This window comes from Belonocnema kinseyi, chromosome 6 (assembly GCF_010883055.1).
Source record: "Belonocnema kinseyi isolate 2016_QV_RU_SX_M_011 chromosome 6, B_treatae_v1, whole genome shotgun sequence".
NCBI lineage: Eukaryota > Metazoa > Arthropoda > Insecta > Hymenoptera > Cynipidae > Belonocnema > Belonocnema kinseyi.
Window position 1 is genome coordinate 120573213 of NC_046662.1, and position 27353 is coordinate 120600565.

At 30.5% G+C, this 27353-nt stretch overlaps 1 long non-coding RNA gene across 1 annotated transcript in view; it reads right to left on the minus strand.

Moving 5' to 3' along the window:
- Nucleotides 1–8602: 8602 nt before the first annotated feature.
- LOC117174989 overlaps nt 8603–27353 on the minus strand; it is a 72048-nt gene continuing 53297 nt past the window's right edge. Inside the window, exons 7-8 of the long non-coding RNA XR_004467414.1 lie at nt 14568–14793; nt 8603–8861 (exon numbers count right to left, since the gene is read on the minus strand). This is a non-coding gene — a long non-coding RNA (uncharacterized LOC117174989). The remainder of the gene's footprint in view (nt 8862–14567; nt 14794–27353) is intronic.

The window sequence follows — 27353 nt, forward strand, 5'->3', positions numbered from 1 at the left end:
TAAAATGAATACATTTTTCTGTCATAATAATAAAAATAATAGTATTAATGATAGTAATTAAAACATTAGTTTACATAATTTATTATATCATAATAATCCTTTATTCAGGCATATCATTTTCTAATAATAATGTTTAATTAAATTTTATTTATGAAGTTTAAATTCATTACACTATCCTGCCATATTAAAAAATTTTTTAATAATTACTATTTTAACTTTGAAGGTTAAAAGTTTTATTTCCTTAAAATTATTAAAAATAAGTTAATTAAACTTTTAGATTCATAATCTAATAATAGAAACACGATTTTCTTTTATATATTGAATACAAATATTGTTATTACTTAAAATTTCTGAAAAATTAGTGCTTAAAGAATTAAATACACAAAATTATTAAAGATTCAATAATATATTGTAATTATTAAAAAATTAAAAAATACAAAGTTAATAAGAATTTATATTTTATTAAATTATAATTTATATTAATTATTAAATTATTATTTTAAAAAATGATAGAAGTTATGAATAATTTTAGATAATAAAAATATATAATTACTGTAATATTGATAAAAAATAAGATAAAAATATAAAATCGTATTTGACAAAATAATAGATGGTAAATATTTTTATAAAAAATTCTATAAAAGGAGGTAGTATATAAATAAATTAATTTAATTTAATGAAATTTTTGAAAAAATTAGATGATAAAAAATAAATATTTTTTATTAATTATTAAAATTAATAATATTCATCTTATATGGTTAATAGAAGACATTCCTATGCTTAATTTAATTGAATTTATCGAGTAAAGTAAGCTAATACTTTTTAAAGATCCAATGATGATTAATAAATTAATAACATAATAAATATTTTTTAAATTCAAATAATTATTTAAATTTATTAATTTAAATAAATAATTAGTTATTTAATAAGGTAAACTTTTTTGAACTGTTATTAAAAATAAACAAGTAATTTAAGATAAATTATTTAGTATATGTATGTACTTTTGTTTCCTTTCATTTTTTTATAAAGTAGTTTCCTGCTTCCTTCAAATTCGACTTGAAAACTGCAAAAAAAGTTTGGGAACCACTGCTCTAGACTGAGACCCCCTAAGATTACATGTGGGAATACCTACTCATGCGTTGAGTGTTGCTTGACAGCTTGGCTAGTTGAGGTAGCGTTTTTCCTTGAATTCACAATTATTGGAGATCCTTGTCGAAATATCATTGTTTAGTTCACTTCTCCCTGCTGCCGTCATAATCTATTCCTTTTATAGTTATACCAATTATAGTTCGGGGATTTAAAAATTATTTAGTTCCTTTTATATCAGTCCTAGATATAGCTTTTCCTCGATTAAATAATATGAGATATTGACTTTTAATTACTTCATTATTTTTATTCTTAGGTGGTATATTAGTAGATCAAGGGGTTGGGATAGGATGAACCGTTTACCCTCCATTATCTCCAAATTTAGGGCATCCCGGAATTTTTGTTGATTCAACTATTCATTCTTTACATTTAACTGAAATTTTTTCGATTTTAAAATCAATTAATTTCATCACAATAATTTGAAATATACGACCTAATTTAAGAAAAATAGATCAAATTCCTTTATTTTTGCATGATCTATTTTTTTAACAACTTTATTATTATTATTATTATTATCTTTAACAATTTTAGCTGGAGCTATTACAATATTATTATCTGATCGAAATATAAATACATCATTTTTTGACCCAATAGGGGGAGGAGATCCTATTTTATACCAACATTTATTTATTTTTTTTATTATATTAGGATTTATTGTTTGAGGTCACCATATATTTACTGTAGGAATTGATATTGATACTCGAGCTATTATACTTTAGTTATAATAATTATTGCAATTCCTACAGGTATTAAAATTTTTAGATGGTTAGCAACAATATATGGATCTAAAATTAATTTTAATTTATCAATTATATGATCTTTAGGATTTATTTATTTATTTTGTATTGGAGGAATAACTCGAGTAACATTAGCTAATTCATCAATTGAAATTGTTATACAGGATACTTATTATGTAGTTTCTCATTTTCTTTATGTTTTATCAATAGGATCTGTGTTTGGAATCATTGGAGGAGTAATTCATTGATATCCTTTAATTACAAAAATGGCTTTCGGTCGATTTTGATTAAACTTCGTAAAATTGTAGTTCTCAATGTCTCGATCAAAAGTGTTATGGGGCACAAAGTCCGAAAATGGACAGTTTTCGAGTTATAGAGGGTTAAACATCCAACCCTTTTAAGAAACATTACCAAATATCTCGAAAACTGCAGTTCTGCGAAAAAAAATGTTCCCTATGAAAGTGATTGGGCTCTAATGGGGAAATGCAAAGAAAGTCATGGCCTTAAGACACAGGTCATTTTCCAAGGTCATTCCATGTGAACTTGTCATTTAATGCTAATAATTAACCAATAAAGACAAGATATGAAGAGGAAATCAATATAGAACCGATAAAGGCAAGAAATGACAATGACTTAGTCAACAGCCAGCCAATGAAGGCAAGTCATGAGTGCGATTTAGTCGTTGTCTAACCAATGAAGGCAAGAAATGAGCGAGATTTAGTCATTATCTAGCCACTGAAGGCAAGATTTGTCCAGAATGTTGTCAATATCTAGCCAATGAAGGTATGAAATGAGCTTGATTTAGAGAATATCCGGCCAATGAAGGCAATTCATGAGTGCGATTTAGTTATTATCTAGCCAATGAAGGCAAGACATAAGCGAGATTTAGTCATTGTCTAGCCAATAAAGGCAAGATTTGTTCAGGATGTTGTCAATATCTAGCCAATGAAGGCATGAAATGAGCTTGATTGAGGCAATATCCGGCCAGTTATTGTTCTTATGATTATAAAAGTACTAGGGGCTTATCACGCCTGCGCGCTGCGCACGCCAATACCTATTTTATATTATTTTGTTCTTTTTTTTCTTTTTCGAGGAGACGGGGGTCAAGAAGGGCGTAAGTGACGTGAAAGTCAAGAAGGACGTGTCTTGAAAACATCCTTCTCATGATTTTCCGTCATTGGCTGGCTATTGACTAAGTAATTCTCATTTCTTGCCTTTATGGGTTCTATTTTGATTTCCTCTTTATATCTTGTCTTGATTGGCTGAATATTAGCAATAAATGATAAGATCACATTGAATGACCTTGAAAAATGACCTGTGTCTTAAGGCCATGATTTTCTTTGCATTTCCCCGTTAGAGCCCAATAACTTTCATAGGGAACATTTTTTTTGGCAGAGCTGCAGTTTGCGAGATATTTGGTAATGTTTCTTAAAAGGGTTGGATGTTTAACCCTCTATAACAGGAAAACTGTCCATTTTCGAACTTTTTGCTCCATAAGACTTTTGATCGAGACATTGAGAACTACAATTTTACGAAGTTTAAACAAAATCGACCAAAAGCCATTTCATGTACATTTGCTGCGGGGTCCATAAACATTTTTCCCTCAACATTTTTTAGAATTTAGCGGAATACCTATTTATTATTCAATTCAATTTCATCAAGTGGTTCATTATTATCTTTAAGGAGAATTTTTTCATTAACTTATATTATTTGAGAGAGATATGTTTCTTATCGATTAATGTTATATAAAAATGATTTCAATTCATCAGTTGAGTGAATAAATAGCATACCACCATTAAATTATTCTTATAATGAAGTCACTATAATTATTAAATAATTATTTGAATATTTTAATTTATAAATACTTGACAACATTTAAATTTAAAAGATTCTTCTTCTCCATTAATAGAATGATTAATTCAATTTCAGGATTATACTTTAATAATTAATGTAATAACAACATTTATTTTCATTCACATAATAATAAGAATTTTATTTAATAATTTTATTAGTTCAAATACTGAAAATCAAATGATTGAAATTGTTTGAACAATTTTTCCAATTTATGTTTTAATTTTAACCAATGATATTAAAGTTATGAAATTCCTGATTTCAAACATGTAAATTTCGCGTCTTTTATATTAAGAATTTAAGACTCTTTAAATTCATTTCGACTCTTAGATGTTGATAATCGTTTAATTGTGTCAATAAATTTACAAATTTGTATATTAGTATGAGCAGATGATGTAATTCATTCATTTACAGTTCCTTCAATAGGAATTAAAGTTGATGAGGTACCTGGACGAATTAATCAGTTACATTTAATTATTAATGGCCCAGGTTTATTTTTTGGACAATGTTCGGAAATTTTGTAGATTTATACCAATTGTAATTAAATCAACTGAATTGAAAATATTTTTAAATTTAATTAATTTAATTTAAAAATCATTAGATATCTTAATTTAAAGCAATGATCTTTTAAATCATTCATAATAATAAATAATGAATATAAATACTTCTGATGAAAAAAAATAGTTAATTTTATAACATTAATATTTCATATTGATATTATTAATTTACTTTAATATTTTTTATTGCTCAAATAAAACCTATAAATTGATTATTTTTATGATTATATTTTATTATTACATTTATTTTCATAAAAAATGATTTATATTTTTTAAATAATACAATTTTTATAGATAATTTAAAATATATAAAATTTAAATTTAAATTATCGAAAATCTATTTTCAGCTTTTGATCCTTGTACAAGAATACATTTTTTATAAAATTCATTGAGAATATTATATTTTATAATAGTTTTACCAAGTTCGTTTTGATTCGAACTTTCTAAATATTTCATTTTATTAAATTATTTAGCAGAATTTATTATTAAGGAAATAAAAATCTAATTAAATAAAATTGTATATTTTACTAATTTATTAATATTTAAATCTTTATTTATTTTTATTATATTAAAAAATTTTATTAGTGTTTTTCCTTATATTTGTAATTCTACAAGACATAATTCTTTCATTATCATTATCAATTAATTTATGAATTGGTAATATATTACTTTGGATGAGTTAAAAATTCTTTTCATATATTTGTTTATTTAACTCTTTAAGGGACTCCATATATTTTAATACCTTTTATATTAATAATAGAATCGGTTAGAAATATAATTCGTCCTTTAACTTTAGCTATTCGATTGTCAGTAAATATTATTGCTAGTCATTTATTAATAACACTAATTAGACAGTCAAGAAATAATTTAGGTTTAATAATAATTATTTATATAATTTTAATTCAATCATTATTAGTAGTATTAGAAGTTGATGTATCTTTTATACAAGCTTACGTATTTTCTATTTTAAAATCTTTATACTCTTCTGAAAATGATTAATGAATGAAAATATATTTTTATAATCATCCCTATCATATTGTTACAAGAAGATATTGACCAATTTCTATTTCATTAAGATTACGTATCACACTAATTGGTAGGATTAAAAATTTAATTATATAGATTATATTTTAATAATTTTAGGATTATATATAATTATTTCATTTCAATGATGAAGAGATGTAATTCGTGAAAGAACATTTCAAGGACTACATACTTTACAAATTCGAAAATGATTAATAATAGGAATATTTTTATTTATTCTTTCAGGATTATTATTTTTTATTTCTTTTTTTGATCTTATTTTCATTCAGCTTCATCTCCAAATGTATAGATTGGAAGATTATGACCCCCTAAAAATATTAATGATTTTGTTCCTCATGAAATTCCTTTATTAAATGCAATTATTTTATCATCATCTGTTGTAACAACTACTTGATCTTTTCATTTTTTATTAATCAGAAATAAATTTAAAAGATTCATTGGTCTAATGTTGACAATTTTATCAGGAATAATATTTTCTTTAATTCAATTGTATTAATATAATCAATCTTCATTTTGTTTAAGAGATTCTATTTATGGATCATTATTTTTCATAACTACAGGATTTTATGAGTAAGATGTTATTATTGGAAGATTATTTTTATTAATAATATTAATTCGAATAAATGATAATCATACATCTTCATTTCATCATTTTGAATTTGAGGCTGCTTCTTGATATTGACATTTTGTTGATGTAATCTGAATTATTGTATCTACAATAATTTATTGATGAAATTATAATTTTACATAGTATATAAATTACATTTTATTCTCAGTAATAAAATTAAAGAATTTAATATAAAATATATTTTATTAATTACGAATGATTATTAGAATATTATTTTTATTATAAAAATTTTGTTAAGAAAAAAAAATTAATATAAAAATGCGTAACATTTTCGTTTGAATACAATTTACAAATTAATGTAGGAGGATAATTTAAAAAACTTAATGAAACATAATGTTGGGAAATATTATTGTATTCATTGGTTGCGATGAAGTATCGACTGTTCTAGACGAAAAATTGACCGAAAATACCAAAACGAAAAAACGAAACGCCATAAAGCTTAGAACAAAAATGCGACTCGATTGATTTGAGAGTAAAAGAGAAACAAAAAGTTGTTGCTCTTTTGCTCACAACATATATGTTGAATTCTTACTTTCGGGCTCTACTTGTATCACTTTTGCTCTCAAAAAGTTGTAGTCTTCTTTTCCCGCGCAGCCCGCAGGAGCCTCTCTTTTGCTTTAACGTGCTCAGATGTGAAAATTATTTTCAATAACAATTTCTTAATAGATATCTAAACTTCGTACGACCCTGGCGGACCGAAGAAAGGGAATGGAGTCTCTACAAAGTACCCGTAAAGACCCCATAGGGTCCCCATTCGGTTCCTTTTTAAAAAACTCGAAAAACAGCAAAATCAACTTTTAAATTGTTTAAATTCTGATTCTAGGTTAAAATTCCCTATAGAAGGTCACGGAATAATCGCAATAGTTTTTTTTTTTTGCAACGGTAAGAAGTTTAAAAAAATGTAAGACGTATAACGCCTGTTGACTGCTACACTTCAAAGGCAACGTCTGTAAGTAGCTGTCAACAGGCGTTATACGTCTTATATTTTTTTACACTTTTTACTGTTCATAAAAAATATTGCGATTATTCCGTGACATTTTATAGGGAATTTTAATGTTTGAGTAATTTTAAAAATCGCGCCGAACTCGGTGAACCTTCACCTATGAAGGTGCATGTCGGTAAATGATGAAAGTTAGGAAATTTCTGAAATGATTTACAAATTAAGTTTCTATCGAAGGAATTACCATTGGCGCAAATTTTACAATTATTTACCTCCAGAGTCCATTATTTTTATTCATAATACTATATTTTTTTAAATTAAATATGCAGAATTAAGAGCCAAATATTATTATAATGTTAGACAATTATTTGACATTTAAAAGTGTTACATAACCAGAAAATAGATGTGTTAAATTATTCGTAAATATACCTCAAGAAATAAGTCAGTGGTTATACATCAGAAAATTAATAAGCTTAATTTGATCAAATAATTTAATTCATAATTATAGAAAGAAGAAATAGTTTTTTTAAATATTTTTTTTATCTGTTCAAAAATATACATAAAATTGAATATCTTAATGCATATATTAACAGGGAGAATAGGGGTTAAGGGGCCTCCGGGCCTTTAAGAAAGAGACCTGAAATTGCATTGTTTATTGCATGATTGAGTAGTAATAAATTATATCGGCGGGGGGTTCACCGGGCATTTAACCAGTTGCTCGGCGGCCTAGTTCGCCCCTGGATACTAATGATTTCACAGACAAAGTAAGGTATGAAAAAAGAAGAGGAAATCTTTGTGGATCTTCTAAAAAGAACAATTAATTTGTATTTCTTGTCTTTTTGAAGCGTGACTTTTTAAAACGGGCTTTCCTTCCAAATTATTAGTTTTTTATCCTTGCAGTTAATTTTTTCCATTTCTAAGAATTTTGTCTGTCACTCAAAAAAAATTGTTTCAGTGAACTGTCTGTAATTAAGTATATTAATTAATATTACGAGTTTACTACATTAATTGTATAAATCAAAATTTTTCAGTAGGTGATTTTATTTCACGTTAAAATTTCTTCTGGATGTTTCTAAACATCATTGATCAAAGAGAAAAATTTAATCGCATGTGATTTTTTTAATATTAGGAAGAATCAAATATTATTGTTTTAGAAGGTATTTATTAACATCCATTATGTATAATCTTTTGCTAAAATGATTTTATATAAATACCATCTCAATCGAAGATATTTGACTGCTATTGTACGGATTCGAAAAAGCGACAGGTGACTTATCCGAACTGCACATAAACTTTATTTCATTTGCACCGCAGTATTCTACGTCAAAATTTTCTCAATTATATTCATGAAAAATTAACGAACTTAACAGAAAAGAATACTGACTAGTAAAATTCTTACCACCCAACAAGATTACATGAGCCTTGTAAAAATTTTCATCCTCCCATTGTACTTTATAAAAGTATTTATTATCGAAATCTGTTTTATCTTTTGTTTGAAAGGAACTACTATCCTTATCCAACAATTACTTACTGAGCACACATGATAGGACTTATCAACAAAGAACCGCACATAAGCGTGTGTAATTCGCATTTTTCTGATTATATAATGCACAGATTGAGGTAAGGGTTTAATTTTATTGCTGGTATTTAGTAAATATTGCTATTTGTCAAAGAATGATTTGTCAAATAACTTTATTATTAATTATTTTCCAAAGAATATACTTTGAAAGATAATATTACAAAATACGTCGCAGATACAGCTTTGTTGTTTGCGTGGCTAGTTATTTGTAACGTCTTCACCATCGACATATTATAGTACATTAGTCAGTTGATCCTTTTCTATAATAGAAGAAGATGGAAGGTGAGTAGAACTAATAACCATCCTTAGAAAAGGACAGGTCAACTTTCTCGATTTGTACTCTCTTTCTATTCCTTGCTCCTTTCTATATCTTTAGTTGCTGAAATATTATATGGAATTTAAAAAAATGTATATATTGAAAATGGTTTGTGAAATATAAGTAAGTCTTTGCAGTTCAATGAAAATAAACGGTTGTTTATAAAATATATGTGTCAGAATTTTTTTCATGTCTTAAATCGAAAGTTACTTAATTTTTATATATTCTTGTACATATTTTAATTATTTTTTAAATTTAAATTATAAGAATTGTTTTTTAGCGTAATTTTGAATCGCGCGCCAAGTACGGCCAACCAGAGCGCCGCCCCAAAGCAAGCACAGTAGCCCCTCTATTGCAAATGCCTATATAGGTCACTGATAGTATTCTATATAAGGATCCTATAAGTGACCTATATAGGATCCTACATAGGGTCACCTATATAGGTCAGTATAGAAGCCACCTATAGGAAATGAAACAGCTTCCCAGCAAAGATGTTCTGTAACTGTTCCAGATCCAAAAAGGAACTGTGTTCTATAACAGTTGTTACAAGATGATGACAGAACTGTTCTAGAACAATAAGGTAACAGCGTTCTAGAACAGTGTGACAAAATTGTGAACGAACTGTTCTAGAACAAACTGGTCACAGTGTTCTAGAACACTGTGACAAAATTAAGACAGAACTGTTCTCGAGCTATGTGACTGCACGATTCTGTAACGGTTGCTATGGAATTGTTCTAGAACAAACTTTCGAAGAACTTTCGAAGAACTATGGCACTTTTAAAAAAACCCAAAATTTCGAAAATTCCAAAATGTTGAGAGTTCTAAGAGTTATGACGAGAGTTCTGGACTTCTTTTTAAGAGCTCAACAAAAACGTATTATACAAATTTTCGATCAAGTCAAAATTGGGAGAACTGCGGCACGTTTAGAAAATCCAAAATTTTGAAATTCCACAATGGTGAGAGTTCTAAGAGTTCTGGACTTCTGATTGGAGCTCTATAAAAAAGTGTTATAAAACTTTCCCTTCCCTACCGAAAAGAATCTTTGAGTATATACTAAAAATTCTTTAGGTCAAAGAATCTCAAAGAAATTCTCCGCAGACAATCAGGTAGATATTTTTAAAGGTCCAGGAAGCTCGTTTAAATGCTCTGAAGGCTTTAAAATATCCTTTCCGAAATTGAAATAAGAATACGATCATAAATAACAAGCATAGAGGCTATTTCAATAGAGTAGCCGACACTCAAGGGTCCTTTGTTAAGCTTTCGGATTAAAATTTAGAAGTAGATTTTTTAAATTTCATAGTTAACAGCCTAAAACATAATAATTCGGAATCTATGGGTTTCGATGACTTCAGATATCTAACTTTTTTTTTAATGCTTAAAATTGGAGTTAATAGAACGTTTCTCGTAAATGGAATGAGATACGCCAAAAAAGACAACATTTTTGAATTCAACTAGAAAATTGTATATCAGTATATAAGTTATAACTGTAAATAAGTTTAATAAGTTTTATAAGTTTAATAAGTTTAATAAGTTTAATAAGTTTAATAAGTTTAAATAAGTTTAAAATAAGTTAAATAAAAAAAGTGTTAATAATTTGAAGAGAAATTTAAACAGGGAGAGCGGATTAGCCACGACCAACTACTGTAAATAACTCTGCCCGCCCGGTACGTCACGAATACAAAAGGAACGTACCGGGCGGTATTATAATTATAACTTATATACTAATATACAATTTTCTAGTTGGATTAAAAAATGTTGTCTTTTTTGGCGTATCTCGTTACATTTACGAGAAACGTTGTATTAATTGCAATTTGAAGCATTTAAAAAAAAGTTAGATATCTGAAATCATCGAAACCCGTACATTCCGAATTATTATGTTTTAGGCTGTTAACTATAAAATTTAACAAATCTACTTCTAAATTTTAATCTGAAATCTTAACAAAGGATCCTTGATTGTCGGCTACTCTATTGATATAGCCTCTCTGCTTGTTATTTATGATCGAATTCTTATTTCAATTTCAGCCTCTCTGCTTGTTATTTATGATCGTATTTCCCCAATGGGCACAAAGTTTGGCGACGTCTTTACGACATCGTTAAGATTATCTTCAAGACAACTTTACGACATCCTATGTCCATGCCGTTAAGGTGTCTTTACGATATCGTGAATAAGTTGCATGATTTGACGATGTCTTTACGATATCGCAAAGATACTGAAACGACATGGACATAGGATGTCGTAAAGTTATCGTAAAGATGTCGTAACGATGTCTTAAAGACGTCGCCAAATTTTGTGCCCACTGGGTCTATTTCAATTTTGGAAAGGACATTTTAAAGACTTTAAACATTTAAAAGAACTATCTGGACCTTTAAATATATCTACCTGAGTGCCTGCGGAGAATTTCTCTGAGCTTCTCTGACCCTAGAGAATCTTTAGAATATACTCAGAGATTTCTATCGGTAGGGAAACTACATCTCAGGGCAAAATGGCGTGAGAATGATTTAAGCGATAATCATTTCTTGCAAGCGAAAAAATGTATATATTAGATTTGTCACGAATGCCTAAATAGATGAAATTTGATATAATCCAATTATAATTATTTAGACATAGGATATCAGGCTTGATAGCAGGATACATAAATCTTTTGTTTAATACAAAACTGGTGACAAAACGTTATTTAACTGAATCAACTAAACCAATGTTTGAACTTTCGCAGAGACGGTTAAGACCCCCGGGCAGTCAGTTCTCCGAATTATAATATACACAATGTGTGCCCTGGCGGACGGAAAGAACCAAATGGGGCCTCTACAATGTACCCGTAAAGACTCCATTGGGTCCCCGTTCGGTTCCTTTGTAAGAAACAACTTTTAAAAAACCCCGCAAAATCAACTTTTAAGTCGTTGAAATTTGGATTCTACGTTAAAACACCTTATAGAAGGTCACGGAATAATCACAATAGTTCTTTTTGCAACGGTAAAAAGTTAGAAAAAATATAAGACGGAAAACGCCTGTTGACTACTACATTTCAAACGCATCATCTGTAAGTAGCAGTCAACAGGCGTTATAGATCTTATATATGTTTTTAACTTTTTACAACTGCAAAAAAAGTATTGTGATTACTTCGTGAGTTTCCAATAAAAAATTTAACTTAGAATCAGAATTTCAACAGTTTAAAAGTTGATCTTGCTGTTTTTTTGAATCTTTCAAAAAGGAACCGAATGGGGTCTTTACGCGTACTTTGTAGAGGTTCCATTCGGTTCCATCGGTCCGCCAGGGTGTGCCTGGACTTTATCGCAAAAGCGGACGAAGCGTGAAGTCACGTACCTTCTTCCCATAAGAAGAAATAGTAAGCCATAGTCGACGTATTTGTCATAATTAGAGTAGGGAGATGTAGAGTAAGTCTAATTGGCTAAAGAAAGAAAACGCGAAAGAGTGGGAGCTAAGGACCGCTGCGACAGGACCAAAGCTCTCATCCACGAAATCATAGAGATTTAGATCCGATAGATTCAATATTGCGTTCGGACGCGTCCGGCAGTTTTGTATTTTTTGTTGTTGTAAATTTACTTCGAATCTCTAATAAATTCATTTATTATTTGTAATGTGATAAATAAACTCTTTTTATTTATTCGCCTTTAAATACTAATTCCAGAGCTGAAGCGAAAATGTTCCAAATGTAGTAATAATTTGATAGAATTTAAATTATTGCTCGTTTCGTGCCAAATTGGACTCCGCGCGTTACATGGGATGACCTTATGTTCTGTAAGTAACAGCGTTTGTCCAGTGATCCCAACTTTGGCATGTAGGCGTAGTACGCTTCCGCCAGGATGCTTATGAAGAACACGAGCGGATCTGTGTAGAACCCAAACGGGATCTTTCTTCCGGTCGGCTATCTTCGCCGCATTTCGGCTCATTTCGGAAGTTGTATGTGTGTGGCCTCTGAGCAATGTATTTGGCGCGATTTTTGAATTTAGAAAAATGGATTTTAGTACTTAATTGGGAGTTTTTACAACTTATGGAAATGAAATATGATTCAATTAATTTTTTGTACTTTTTATTAATTTTTTTATCGCACCCTATACTTTGTAGACATATTTCTCATGTTTTATAACTATATATATTTTATACGCTATACATATATTAAAATTGTCAGTCAATGTAAATATTTGAGAAAATGTTTAAGTTTAGTGGTATCACATAAAGTTTGTGGAATATATTTTTTTAATTAAATTCTTATTAGCGTTTTATTCTTCGTTACATAAGTCTTGAGTCATCTAATAGAATATTTCAGTAAAAAAAGCTCATTAATTTCTTAATTCCCTTATCCCACCTAATAACAGAAATGATCTTTACGCAAAAGTCGCCATCATTGACCCACATATTTTGTTTACATCTATTTATTCGCTGCAAAATATGTGTGGTCAAAATCATAAGGCACATTTATTATTTTTTTCACTTTGCTCTTTTTCGCAGTCTCTAACAAACGTTTCCGCGTGCGGCAGGATTTGTTTGTGGAGTGAAACCGTTGCGGTTCAATTTTCGCATTGTTGGGATGTACAGCAATTGGATCAAAGAATAGCACACTGGATGTATCATCGTTATTGCATTATTTCTGAATTTCTTCAAGAAATTTTTCGGTTGCTTGAAGCACTGTAGAAATTGCATCACCCGAAGCCTTTGTTGCTACGGTGAATACCATCTCTATCAAAGTTCTTATTTTTAATTGATTGGATACATTTCTTCTAATGTTTAATAGATTTCTATTTGTTTAAACAATTTTTATTTTCTCAAGTATTTGTTTTTCGATAACATTAAAAATTTCAAATAAAATAGAGCACATACAGTTAATTACGATTTTAACATTACTTTGGTAAAAGTAATTGGTAATTGGATTTCAATCATGTATGAAAAAGACGACGAAAATGGCTAAAAAGTAAACATGTAGTTTTTAAATATTTTTGGGTCATATTTGGATCGCTGCGGGGAGGATAAATGCGGGTTGGAAATCAAAGTTATTTGTTTTTGGTTTATTGAAAAGTAATTTTAGCAAATTAAACTTTAACTAATTCAGTTGAATATTCCACCACTGTAGTTAAAAACTCATCTCTTAAAATTAAAAATGATTTATTTAACTGAAAAGTTACCCATTGAATATTTGGTAAAAAGTTTATCTTTTTTAGTTGAAAATTTAATAGTTTTTTTTAATTCGTTTGTTTGTTGCTGAAAATGCATTATTTTTAGTTGGAAATGACTTATTAAACTAGAAGTCTAACTAGATCAGTTAAATATTTCATAATTTTAGTTACATATTCATCTTTTTAGTTGAAAATGATTTTTTTCAAGGTATATTGTTTTTAAAAACCTTGAGATATTGCCGAGAAGATTCCAGAAATATCTTCATTTTTTCTTTAGGACTTTTGGTTTACATTATTTGACTTAAAAGAATATATTAAGAATTTTTATTTAAATTCATGAACTTCAGGTAAAAATTCAAAAGTTGATTAATTCTAAATGAAGTGTATTATTTAAATCTGTAGAATCTAATCTCATTGAGCAATTAATCATTCTTGATTAAAGTTACTTTCATGAATGAAAAAAATGTATTTTATTTTATATAGTAATAGTACTATTTTTAGATATTTAGATATATACAAGGACTACAAATAAACATTATTTATAATAAACTCCCGAAAATGTTTAAATATACCTACTGCTATAATTATTTTTTTCAACTTTTGAACTGATGCAATACATATATAAAACGAAATTCGTACCTTCTATATATTTACAGTATAGATTTTCAGTTTCCATGAAAACATTATGGCAAGCAGAAAGATATGGCCGTGTAGTTGTGAATACTCTCTGTACGAAGTATCGCACTTAGGGGACCCTATTTTCGGCATTGCACGACAATTAGGTTTCATCTCATGGACCTCATTCATATGTCTGTACATTGAACTTCTTTTTGTAAAATAGGAATCCCATTCTTCACAATTCAGTCTGCAACAATATAAATTTTTGTTAAGGTAATTGTGCCGAAAATAAAATCTATCAAAAAAAAAAAGCTTTTCTACGTTCTCAAGTATAATAACATAACGATAACGTTGTTGCAACAAATAATTATATTCGAATATTATTTAGTTGTTTTCTTTACTTGAAAAAAAGTATAATTGTAGGGAATATTTTTCTCCGGAAAGTAATCCATGATTTATTAAAATTTAACCATTTTCAAAAAATTGGTAAGAAGCGATAATAATTACAAAAAATATTTTCGAAATAATTGTAGCGAGTTTAGTGTATAGATTAAAACTCAAGATAGCTATAGGGTCCAAGAAACCAAGTTTGTCTATATAATATGCTGTCTTAAATGGAAAAATTATTTGAAATTTAAAATATTCTTTACTTTCTACTTATTATAAAAACAGATTTGAAGCTGTTAACTTCTTTGGTACCGATTTTTCTTCCGACGAATGAAACAATTTGATGTTTCACTGAAGTCTTAGAGGTAGAAAACTGTTTCTCGCATATGGCACATGCAAATTTCTTCTTTCTTATTTCTGGTAAAATATTTTGCACATTTTTAAAATGTCGAATTAAGTTTATTGGATAAAGTAATAGCACGAGCTTCACACTTTTCCATGTTTGCATTTACGCGGGCAAAACTTCACTGTGAAGGCGCATGAGCGAACGAAACTTTCAAAATGAGGCGAAGATAGCCGACCGGAGCAAAGATCCCGTTTGGTGTGTACACAGATCGGCTCGCCACGACTTTAACACGGGATATATTGATACAGCTTGCGCGAGATCACAAGGCGGATCTGCTCATTATTTCCGAGCAGTATTGTGGAATGGATGGGCGAAATTGGTATCCGGACAATACCGGTACTGCGGCCATATGGATCCGAAATACAGCCATGTTTTCAGTGGTTGATATGGGCAAAGGTGATGGCTACGTTTGGGTAAGGAGTGGAAACACCACCTATGTAAGCGTTTACCTTTCACCAAATGGGGGTATCGCTGAATTTCGCGATGGAATTTCGATGGATGGAGATGTCTTCATAGCGGGTGACTTCAATGCAAAGGCACATGAATGGGACATGCCATGGACCTGTAATAGAGGTGGTAGTGTGGTAGAGATGGTGGCCAGGTTGGACCTAATGATCCTCAATACGGGTACGGTCTCAACCTTTAGACGCAGTGGCTGCCAGGGAACCATCATGGATATTACTCTTGTATCTATGGGTTCTTCATCAACAACACGAGGATGGCAGGTACTGGAAGATTTTACTGGAAGCGATCACCAGTACATTTAATTCTGGGTTGATCAACACCCTGAAAGAAGAAGAGCCCATGCTGACTTTGGGAGAACGCGGGGATGAAATGTCGCTAGACTTGATCGTGTGGCGATGCTGGATACACTGTCCGGAATGGACAGACCTACTTTCGACACTCTAGGTCCCACTGAACGGAAGATGGCTGAGGATGTGGTTAATAAGACAATGAATGTGATCTCTACTGCATGTGATGCGTCTATGCCCAAAAGAGCTATACAGCGAAATTCAGAACCAAATTATTGGTGAAATGAAGGTATAGCAGATCTTCGCAGACAAGCACTGGCTAAACGCAGGAAGGCTCAGCGTAAGAGGCGTCGTGCTGACGCCGGTCTTGCTGACCAAATATATTTTGCGGCCAAAAAGGCACTAACACAGGCTATTAAAATCAGCAAAACAAGGGGATGGATTTCGCTACTCGAGGAAGTTGACAGAGACATCTGGGGTAGGGGGTACAAAATTGTAACCCACTGTCTTGAAAGCGTAGGACCTGTTCCTCCGAAAGATCCTCAGTCTATGAAGGCAATAGTGGAAGGACTCTTCCCAGATCACAATATGGAAGAACTACGAAGCGTCATTCATTCGATGGACAACCACAAGGCCCCAGGTCCAGATGGAATCCCTGGTGAGATTTTTAAACAAATTGTTGACGAGTATCCTAAAATACTTCTAAATATGTTCAATGCGTGTTTGGTATGTGGTGTCTTTCCGAAGAGGTGGAAGGTGCAGAGACTAGTTCTGCTTGATAAGGGAAAAGGTTTACCTATTACCACTTCTTCATTTAGGCCACTCTGTATGCTGGATAATGCCGGGAAGATTTTTGAAAAATTGTTACGGATACGTTTACGCACTGCCGTGAAGAAGCTGGGAGTTTGTCACAGAACCAACATGGATTCCGCATTAAGCGTTCGACGATTGGAGCCATCAGATTGGTGATCAGAGCGACTCAAAGAGCATGGCAGGGAAACCACAGGTCAAGAGATGCCTGTGTGCTGGTCACACTGGACGTAAAGAATGCTTTCAATTCAGCGAGGTGGATTGATATCCTTGATGCACTGGAGCAGCGGTTTAGGGTGCCGCCCTATTTACGCAGGGTGATCAGCGATTACCTAGATGACAGGGAATTGTGTTATGACTCCACTGAAGGACAGCAGAGACGAAAAGTTACAGCAGGTGTGGCTCAGGGGTCTGTTCTTGGTCCAGATCTATGGAACATACTCTATAACGGAGTGTTCGAAATTGTTTTGCCTGAATGGGCCAAACTGATTGGTTTCGCAGACGACCTAGCGTTAATAATTCTAGCCAGAAATATTGAAATGGCACAGTGGAGAGTACAGCATGCCACCCATCTGATTAACAACTGGCTTGAGGAACATGGGCTCTCTTTAGCAGCTAGTAAGACAGAAGTAGTCGTATTCACGAAGCAGAGGCACTTTGGTGATTCAGTCGAATTTAACAACTCGTCTTATCGAAAAATGATTAATAATGAATTTATAGACCTTCTTGTGGTAAAAAACTTTAGTCTGTTTATTTTTAATTGGTAGCTTAAGTCGTTTCTCAAAAAATTTAATTTTTAAATTTGGATATTATTTTTTACGATTAAAACAAAAAATATGTGTCCATACCAAAAAGATCCATGACGAATTTGGATGAGTTTTCGCTATTTTTTAGAGAAACAACTTTTGTCTATTTTTTCGTAGCTTGTGTCGTTTGTTTTAAACTTTAATTTTTTATTTTTAATGTTGTTTTTTTTTTTTGACTAAAAACAAAAACTTCATTTTCTGTATCTTGCATAGCTAGACCAAAAAATGGAATTTTTGATTTTGAAAATGCTATAACTCTGATCATTTTCTTTTTATTGAAAAAGTTATTGGGAAAAATTGTTCGAATTTCCGAGTACTATAAATAGCCGTACATCGAATTTTAAATCTTGAAAAAAATAGTCTGAAATATTTTGAAATTGCACTCACTTTTAGAATTTTCATCCAAAATACCTGGTTTACGAACTCGTCTTTCTTTCTAGGCCTTGAAAATGTGTGCTAAAGCAGAAACCAACCCAATCAATCTTTCGAAAGTTATCATGCCATACACCATATAGACTACAGATTACAGACTATAGAAAGACACATTCGTAAAAATTGTTTTTTCTTACTCAAGGGCACTAGCCCCGCCGTGCCCCTTGGTAAATCCGGCGCAGCTGGCCAATCTCCATTTTCTCGCATGCCGAGAGAAACCCCAGCATTTTTACTTGAATTACTTTTTACCTTTTGAATTTCGCGATTGTATATTTTTATTGGCAGGGAGAAAAAGTGAACATTAAAAATTTGTTTTTGAATAATAATTACTTTATCTCAACGTTTAATGCAGCTGCTTCTTACTTGAAAAAACCGCCTGCCTCGTTGACACAGTGTAATGGTGCGCGGGTTGCGAGCTTGAACACGCCCACAGCGCGTTTCTTCTATCAGATCTCGTAGTTCGCACTCACAGTAGTTCCACATGGATGCGTAATGCATTACTCTGTCTCTTTTTATCTGCGCGTTTTAGGGATCGTCCATATATTACGTAACACTTTTTTCTTTTGTTTATATCGTTGTGTCTTTCTCAACTTCACATCAATTTCATCGAATTTTACTTTGACTTACGCAATTGATTTTTCCAATTAATCTTCTCCCTTTTCAGTATCATTAAATATTTAAAAAAAGTTATTATTCATGTAATTTAATCGTATAAAAAATAGCTTTTTAAAATATTTTTGAGAAATATGCATGAAAATCAATTGCATATATCAGTTCTGGAAACGTTCATCGAATTTTACTATGACATACGCAATTGATTTTTCTAATTAATTTTCTCCATAGAGATACTTTTGATATCAACATTTGAATAATTCTTCATGTATAATTAAAATAAAATGTAAGAATTTAGGGATAATTGGAGTACTGCTATAAAGATTCCTACTATAATAAGAGATGATATTTCTTTATGTATTATTATAAACTTAAGCGAGCAAAAATTAGTATTCACGTTTAGAAAAAGTCTTATTTACTGTTTGAAAATGGTGAGTGTGAAAAAGTGATAATGGTCAATAACAAGTTTTGTAAAACTTTTAGTCAAGTCAGAATTTTAAGTAACATAAGTTGTAAGAAATGTAAGTAATTTTAGTATTCTATCAGAATGTGTATTGAAATGAGTACCATTAGTACTATCTGCAACAGGGATTTGCGAGAATTCTAAAATACTATACTAAAAACACCCGAAGGTTTCCGAGCTACTCCGTCTATAGTCAAACTCGCGACGATCACACAATCTGACTGACTCTACTGTGCTCATAATTTGGGATTCCCCGCCAAATCTCTTCAATCATGCGTGCGCTTGTAATACAAAAATGTTCGTAACTAGTGAAATTGAAATTAAAGTTTAAACTAATTTTGAAATGGAAATTTTTTATTTAGTCTCTCAATAATTAATACATATAAAATAGAAGCTTTAAACACTTTTCAATTAAGTGCAATTAAACTGCAAAACCTAAACCTTCACACTTTGATAAATTGAATTGTACAAAGATCTCAGGTTAAAAAATATGAATGCACGCTATCGTTTTAAATTTTCTAAATTAACACTTATCTTCAACTTCAACTTGCATTAATACAATTGTTAAGAAATGAAACATGTCCATCTCCCTACTCAATAAAAACATTATAAAAAAAAGTTTCCTTAGAAAATATATATTGCAACGAATTTAGGTCAATTAAAATATATAAGTTGAGACTGATTCACATAGTCTTATTGATAAATTCATTTAGTCAGTTGGTTATAAAGATTAAAACATCTAATTTTTATTTTTTATCAAAAATAAATTAATATCTTTTAAATTAATTGCAGAAAAAACAAAAAAAAATACGATTGATCCTAATGTCAATCAAAAATTCGTCTTCACTGTTATGATAGTTGGGTCAATTAAAAAAACGTTATCTTTAAAAAAAAACAACAAAGGTATCATCTAACTATATCCAAAAATGAGTGCATCTTTCTATTTTTAAAAACTTTAAAAAAAGAATTTCCTTTCTTCCATTTCTATAACAACCATAACAATAAAAAAATAACTCTTTTAAATTCAGAAACAATAGAAAATCAACACCTTCTTTCCTCCGACTCAATAACAATATACATTTTTTAAATATTTTCTTCTAATTAAAAAAAAAAACGAAAATGAAAAATTCTTTCTTCAAACACAATAGAAATCTTAAAAATACGAAAAATGACCTCTTCTAATTAAAGAAAAAACTGTATCACTTTCAACTCAATAAAAACTTTACAAATATAAAATGTACTACCAAAGAACCTAAAATAGTTCCTCTCGAAATTACAAAGAAATTAAATACCAAAATTAAATTGATTTTTCTCAATTTTGGTCCTTTCAAATTAATAATTTTTAATTGTTACTTAACGTTGCAATAACAATTGTGAAGTTAAAAGTTTAAATGTCCTACTCTGAAATTTTTACCATTTAAGGCTTTCTATTTCAAACGATTCAGTTTCAAATTGTTTACTTTTGAATATTTAATGTATAATTGCTCATTCAGATATTTTTTTAATTAAAAATTTTCGAACTGAATGGGTTGAAAATTAAATATTATCGACTGAAACAATATTTAAAAAGCATTTTAAATAAAATAAAATCGTTGAATTAATGAATGTATTAATTTTAAGTTATTTTTATGTTATAATTATTTTGTAAAGTTTGAATCAGCACATTTCAATTTGCTTAATTATTGGGGCTTTCGTATTGAAAAAGCTAAATTTTAAACGTCAAAATCTCTAAATTGTCTAATTTAGAACAGATTTAGAATCACAGTGTAAAATAATTTTTGTACAATATTAAAAACTCGAAATACAGCTTAGTTTTGAAACCCATTAATTAATTTATATTGTTTTATTTTTAAATCCTTTGAATACAAAATTTACGTTCAAAAATGACAATATAAAATCGAAAAATGATCAAGTAAAAGATTTTTGAATTAGCGTTGTGAAGTAAATGATGTAGGAATGAAAACAGTTAACAACTAAACTTAACATTTAAAAAAAAGTTGAAATTGAATTTATTTTTAATTGAAATATATTATGTGAAATGTTATTTGTGATATTTCAAGTGATTTGATAGATGGTTCTTCTAAAATTTTGGGGAATTCCTTGTAAATAAATAAATTCACTATCATACTCATTTCCCGTCTTTTCTGGTTCACGTTTCCATATTTATTATTTTATTTTAATTACTTCAAATTATAAATAATTATTTTTTCATCTTAATTTTGAAGAAAAATGTTCAAAATTGTTGTCTGATATAATTGCACATTTTTCAGGAGGTTCAAACAGAATTTCTTCTTGAATATATTTTACTGAAAATATGAATATGTTAAATTTGCTCCGAATGTTAAGCAACTATTAAAAAATTAAAAAGAAATTTAGAACAAAAAATGAGGAAGCTCATTTTTCTCGTAGGCTCAAGTAGATTAGAGTTCAATATATCAAAGGCATTTTTTGTTCGGAGTTGGATTTTTTTAGTGGTGATTATAAATTTCCTAAAAGCTTGTACCATTAGGGAATTTGTTGTCCTTCTATAAAGTTACTTCCATAAATTAAGTAACATTATTTGATTTTATATATAAAAATGTTATTGTTCCTACACATTCATATATTTATAAGGACTAAGAAAAAGGCTGTTCATAATTAACTCGCGTAATTGTTCCATTCATATTATAGTGCTATAGAAAGTATCCTTATTTTTTTATTCTAAAATGGCTCGAGGCTTAAAAGTTGTCCCTCTTCGTGTAAAATAGAAAATGGATAAAATACATATGTACTCAAGTATAAAATTATAAATTAATAGTTAAAATTAAAAAAGCAATTTATTGCAAAAATTGACTTGAGAGATCCCTAAATATTTTTTTTATAAATAATGACAATATTCGGGAGACATTTTGACACCAAAAGGAAAACTTTGTAGGGCGCACATTTTAGAAATAAGCTTTTTTTGGACCACGCTTCATTTATTCCTATTTTTCTACCACTTTTAATAAACTTAGTTAACTACCATTTAACCATTCACAAACGGATAACGGAATTTTTTAAAAAGTATTATGTAATACTTTTTAAGGGATTTAGAGTCAGAATTGCTTTAAAGAATGTGATATTTAATACTTGAGTGGCTCATTATTCAGGAAAATTATACCTTGGGAAAATTTATACATACCTGGCACCATCCTAGAATTGTCAGGGAATTTTTTTACAGAATTTTAGTAGAGGCCCTGAGATAATTCTAAGCATAATATGTTTTAAGTTTTATATTCTTTCAACATATTAAATATATAAAGAATATACCGATTATTAGTATAAATTACCATGATTCCTTATCAAATGAGCTAATAATTACTTTCACATTTTATAAAATAAAAAAACCTGAAAATCCAGAATTATCGCTTAATACATCAAAATATATTTTTTTAATTATTCTGTCTGTCTGTTAGTCTGTAGATGTTTAGTTTGTTAGCACGATAACTTTCGAAAGAGTTTACGGCTTAGCTTGCCCTTTGGTATATTTTTGAGTGTCTTAAACTAAAGGTCAAGTAACTGGTAAGTACTCAGTAATAGGGTGCTAGCGCCCTGACATACTTGTTCTAAAACAGCGCATGCTGTTACAAAAGTGTAGTCCATATGAAGCATAGTACATAGGAAATGCTTACGTCTCAGTTTCATTAACTGAGACGTAAGCAAATCCATAAACGTTAACAAGCTCCACCACCACCGCTGATTTCTGGAACTCATAATGTCCAGGGGATTGGGAGACATCGAGTCTCATTCTCCACGCAATTATTTAAATCTATGGTTGTCACAGTGTTTTCGAAAAAGTAATAAGTGTTATCATGTAGTGAAGTTCTTATTCTTGTGTGTTAACCATAGAAAAAAATTATGGAATTTACAGTGTTTGGAGAAGGGTCAGGCATACAAAAGTGAATAAGTCTGACCTAGCATTCAATTTTTATTGACAGATACCCTTTCATTATACCTTAGGCATTGGACTATCATTAGTATTAGTTGGGTTAAGTCAGGCTTATTCACATGTGTATGCCTCACCCTTCTCCAGACACTGTAAATTTCATAGATGAGACTCGATGCCCTCCCATCCCCCTAGACGTTATGAGCTCCATAAATCAGCGATGGTGGAGCCGGTTAACATTTTTTAAAATTTTTGTTTCATTCACAACAACAAAATTGCTGCCACTGCTGCTGCCTATTTCATAAAAAAAGCATCAAATCTTAAAAGATGTATTTTTTTAAAATTCTATTTTAAATTCTATTTTGAATTCTTTTTACCTCTACTTTTTTTTAAATCCTTTTTTAATTCTATTTTAAATTTATATTCTATATAATAAAAAATGTATTTCTTTTATTGTTCCAAGCTTCTTTGGTTGTGATCTTGCAATCGTTTGAAAGGAAATTATTTCATCACATCGCTGTTCTACAATTCCATCGTTGAAGTTTTTCAGAGGTACAGCAATGGAGAAAGCGCGCGAAATTTCAAAATCAACCCATCGCTGTCTTTGATCTGCATTGTTTGAGAGAAAATTTTTTCATCACATCGCTGTCATACAATTTCATCGTTGAAGTTTTCCAGAGATGTACAAAAAGCGCGCGAAAATTTAAATCTCTAATGCAAAACTTTAAGTAAAATAAAATTTAAGTATTAAGAATAACAAAATCAACCCATCGCTGTCCTTGAGCTCCATTGTTTGAAAGGAAATTTTTACAACCCATCACTAATAGAAAATTCCATCGTTGAAGTTTGCAAGAGCTACAACAATGGAGAAAGCGCGCGAAAATGTAAATCGCTTATACATTACTTGAATATAGATAAAATTAAAGTATTAAAAATAAGAAAATTAACCCATCGCTGTCTTTGAGGTCCACCATTTGAAAGGAAATTTACAACCATCGCTGATAGAAATTTCCATCGTTAAAGTTCGCCAGAGATACAGCAATGCGGAAAGCGCGCTTAATTAAAATCTTTTATATATAACTTAAATCTAAGTAAAATTAAAGTGTATGGTGATTTAATTAAAATACACGTAGTTTATCTTGATTTAAGTTTTAGTATATATGGTTCATAAATCTTTACACAATACTCACACACAGAAAGTACAGTCAATGAATGTATCTGAATTCAAATAGATTGTAGGGTCATTTCAACCATTATTTTTACACCATACTTGGTGTTCACTTTACAAAATTTAGTGACGACATACCATACTCCTTCTTTAGGGTGAGGGTAGTAACGGTTTCACAGGTGTAGCTCCTTCCATACGTCCAATTGCGTTTACGGCGTTAAGATCTATCTTCTCCAAAGGTATTGTTTTACGCTTTTCACTTTTACTTTACGCTTTTCACTTTCACTTTTTTTTCTTTTTACCAGAGAAATAGCGTGGTACCGTGTTTCGCGTTAAACTGAAACTGTGAGCATCTAACGCTGCTTTTATAGTCGACAACCCCCTCTTCAGTGGAAGTTTCTAGAAAGTTCGACGCATGCGTGTTGGTGACTCTATAACAGATTATTCACTGAGCTAACTAGAAATGGCAGTTGTATATATGTTTGAATTCCAGAAAAGACAAGATTTAGCAGGCTCTTTCAGTTTCGATGTAATAGAAACAATGGTTTTCAAGTCATCTAGCCTTTTAGAAAGTTCCATGCATTAGAGACAACGGTTTTCAAAAATTGCGTCGTCAATCCTTCGAAAAACCTCCACTAAAGAGGGGGTTGTCGACTATAAAAGACGAGCCCGAGCGAAGCGCAATCAATACGTTTTCGAATTTCGTTTCAGAAACATCTAAGGTGAATAGTTTTCAGAAAAAATAATTACAGTAGTGAAGTGGACATTAGTGAAGTGAACATTAGTAAAGTGACCAAGAAAAAAGCAATAAACATTCGTGAACAGTGTTTGTGAGGAATTAAAGCTGTCGAAAAACTTTAATATTACCTTTTTAGAGCAGGTTTCAAGATGCTTCTGCTTAACGAGTGTGTGATACTTGTTCCTTGTATCGAGGAAGCTTTAACCTTAATTTCATCGTCTGGTACCATACGGTTAAATAAAGTTAATAAATGGAAAAATGAGTGCGTGTTGTATCTAAAGACTTTGAGAAAGGTACTTTCTAGAAAGGAACCACCACTGACAATAAGTCAAAAACGAAAGTGTCTAAATATAATTGAAAAATGTGAATCTCTAAAGGCCCGTTTCGATTTACTCGTTAAAAAAGGATGTGGTGTGCAAAAGAAGACACTAAAGCGTGACGACATTAGTAACTGTATAACATGGATCGACGTTGACAAGAGTTTGATAGTAGAATAAAAACATGTTTTATAGCCAACCTGATCCACAAAGACATCCTCGCCTTTCTGGATGATTCCGAAATATTGTTTATTACTCATGTGGGTCAGACCTTACGCGAACAAGAGCTTTAAAAGTCAACGCTGTGCTCCTCGCCTACTATTTGAAAATTGGTAAAGAAACACCTGAGGACAAGACTTTTAAATCAAGAAATAAGGCCATGCGACGATAGGGTCACGTGACCAAACCTGGTCGTCAATTGTTCTTTCCCAACTTACAAGCATGGACATAGGGAACAAGGGACTAGGCATGCCATTGCGGGGGTGATGCAACGAGGGGGAGTTCCGCCACCTTTTGATGTCCCGCGACAAACATGGCAGTGCCCATATGTTTATATTTTCATGCACAGTTTGTCGGCAAAAATGCTCGTGCGCATAATCAAATGGCACATAGTAATATGGCGGCTCTCCCCACTCATGGAATTCTCCCCACTCCCGTGGATCCAACCCCGCTCGCCCAGGTTAGGATGGCATACCTAGTCCCGTGTTTCCAATGTCCATGCCTGCAAGCACTTTGCAATGTAGTCAATGGGCTAGTTATAAGGTTTATATTTATCAAAGTGGGACAAAACAACAAAAATCGCTCACGAACATTATGCACCAATAATGAAAAAACTAATGTTTGCACTGGAAATGCAAATAAACATATTTGGTATGACATACGTGTCAGTCTGTTATCAGCTGTGTCAAAGCAGCACCCAGTGGGGTGAATTCGGAAAACGAGGTTCAAAATGACATTTAGAACGCAATTATGCACCGATTTTAGAATTTTTTTTTTTTAAATTCAGAACTAAATTTTTCAGAAAATGTTGAGAGTATTTTTTAAATTTTTTTGTTTATTTAATTTTTATTTTAATGCAAACATCGAATAAAATGTCGATTTTTCCAATTTCATTTTTTATCTTCTAGACAAAATTTTTCGTATACTTCTCGTCCCTTGAATTTAGTGCACAGGGGTATAAGAAAAAAAAATTCCTAACTTGCATAGTTAATTGTTATAAACAAATTGTATTAACAAATACTCGACATTAAGGGTTATCCGGCTTCAACGTATATTTCTGCTCTGAAATCGCTTGCTTTCATTGTGAGGATGATACGTGAATATTTAAATTTAACATTAAATGTTATTTGTTTATTTTAGAAACAAATTATATAAACAAATTCACATTTTGGCCGTTTTTAGGCGAAAAGAAACCGTTTTTTTGTTCTATCTTGTTTCAATTATGTTGTAAATGATGTTTTCTGAAAAAAAATTTGCCACCTATCAATATTTGTTTATTTATAAACAAATTATATAAACAAATGCACATTTTGGCCGTTTTTAGGCGAAAAGGAACCGTTTTTTCTTCCTATTGTATTGCAATTATGCTGGCAGTGATTTTTTTGAAAAAAAATTTGCCACCCATAAATATTCGTTCATTTTATAAACAAATTATATAAACAAATTTACATTTTGGACGTTTTTAAACAAAAATTAATCGGTTTTTGCTCTCACCTTGCTGAAATCATACTTACAATGATGTTTTCTAAAAAAATTTTACAAACCAGCAATAGTTGTTTATTTTATAAATAAATTATATAAACAAATGCACACTTTGTTCGATTTTAAGCGAAAATAAACCGCTTTTTAAATAATATTTGAGAAGCGTCAGGTTGTGCGTCATACCAACAGATGGCGCCACAGGTTACACGCGCATGCGCAATAATGAATGCACTTGGTCACAGCTGATTTGTCTTCATTTCGTATTGAACACTCAACTCGTAAGCAGCTCTGATTTGGAAATTCATGGTCA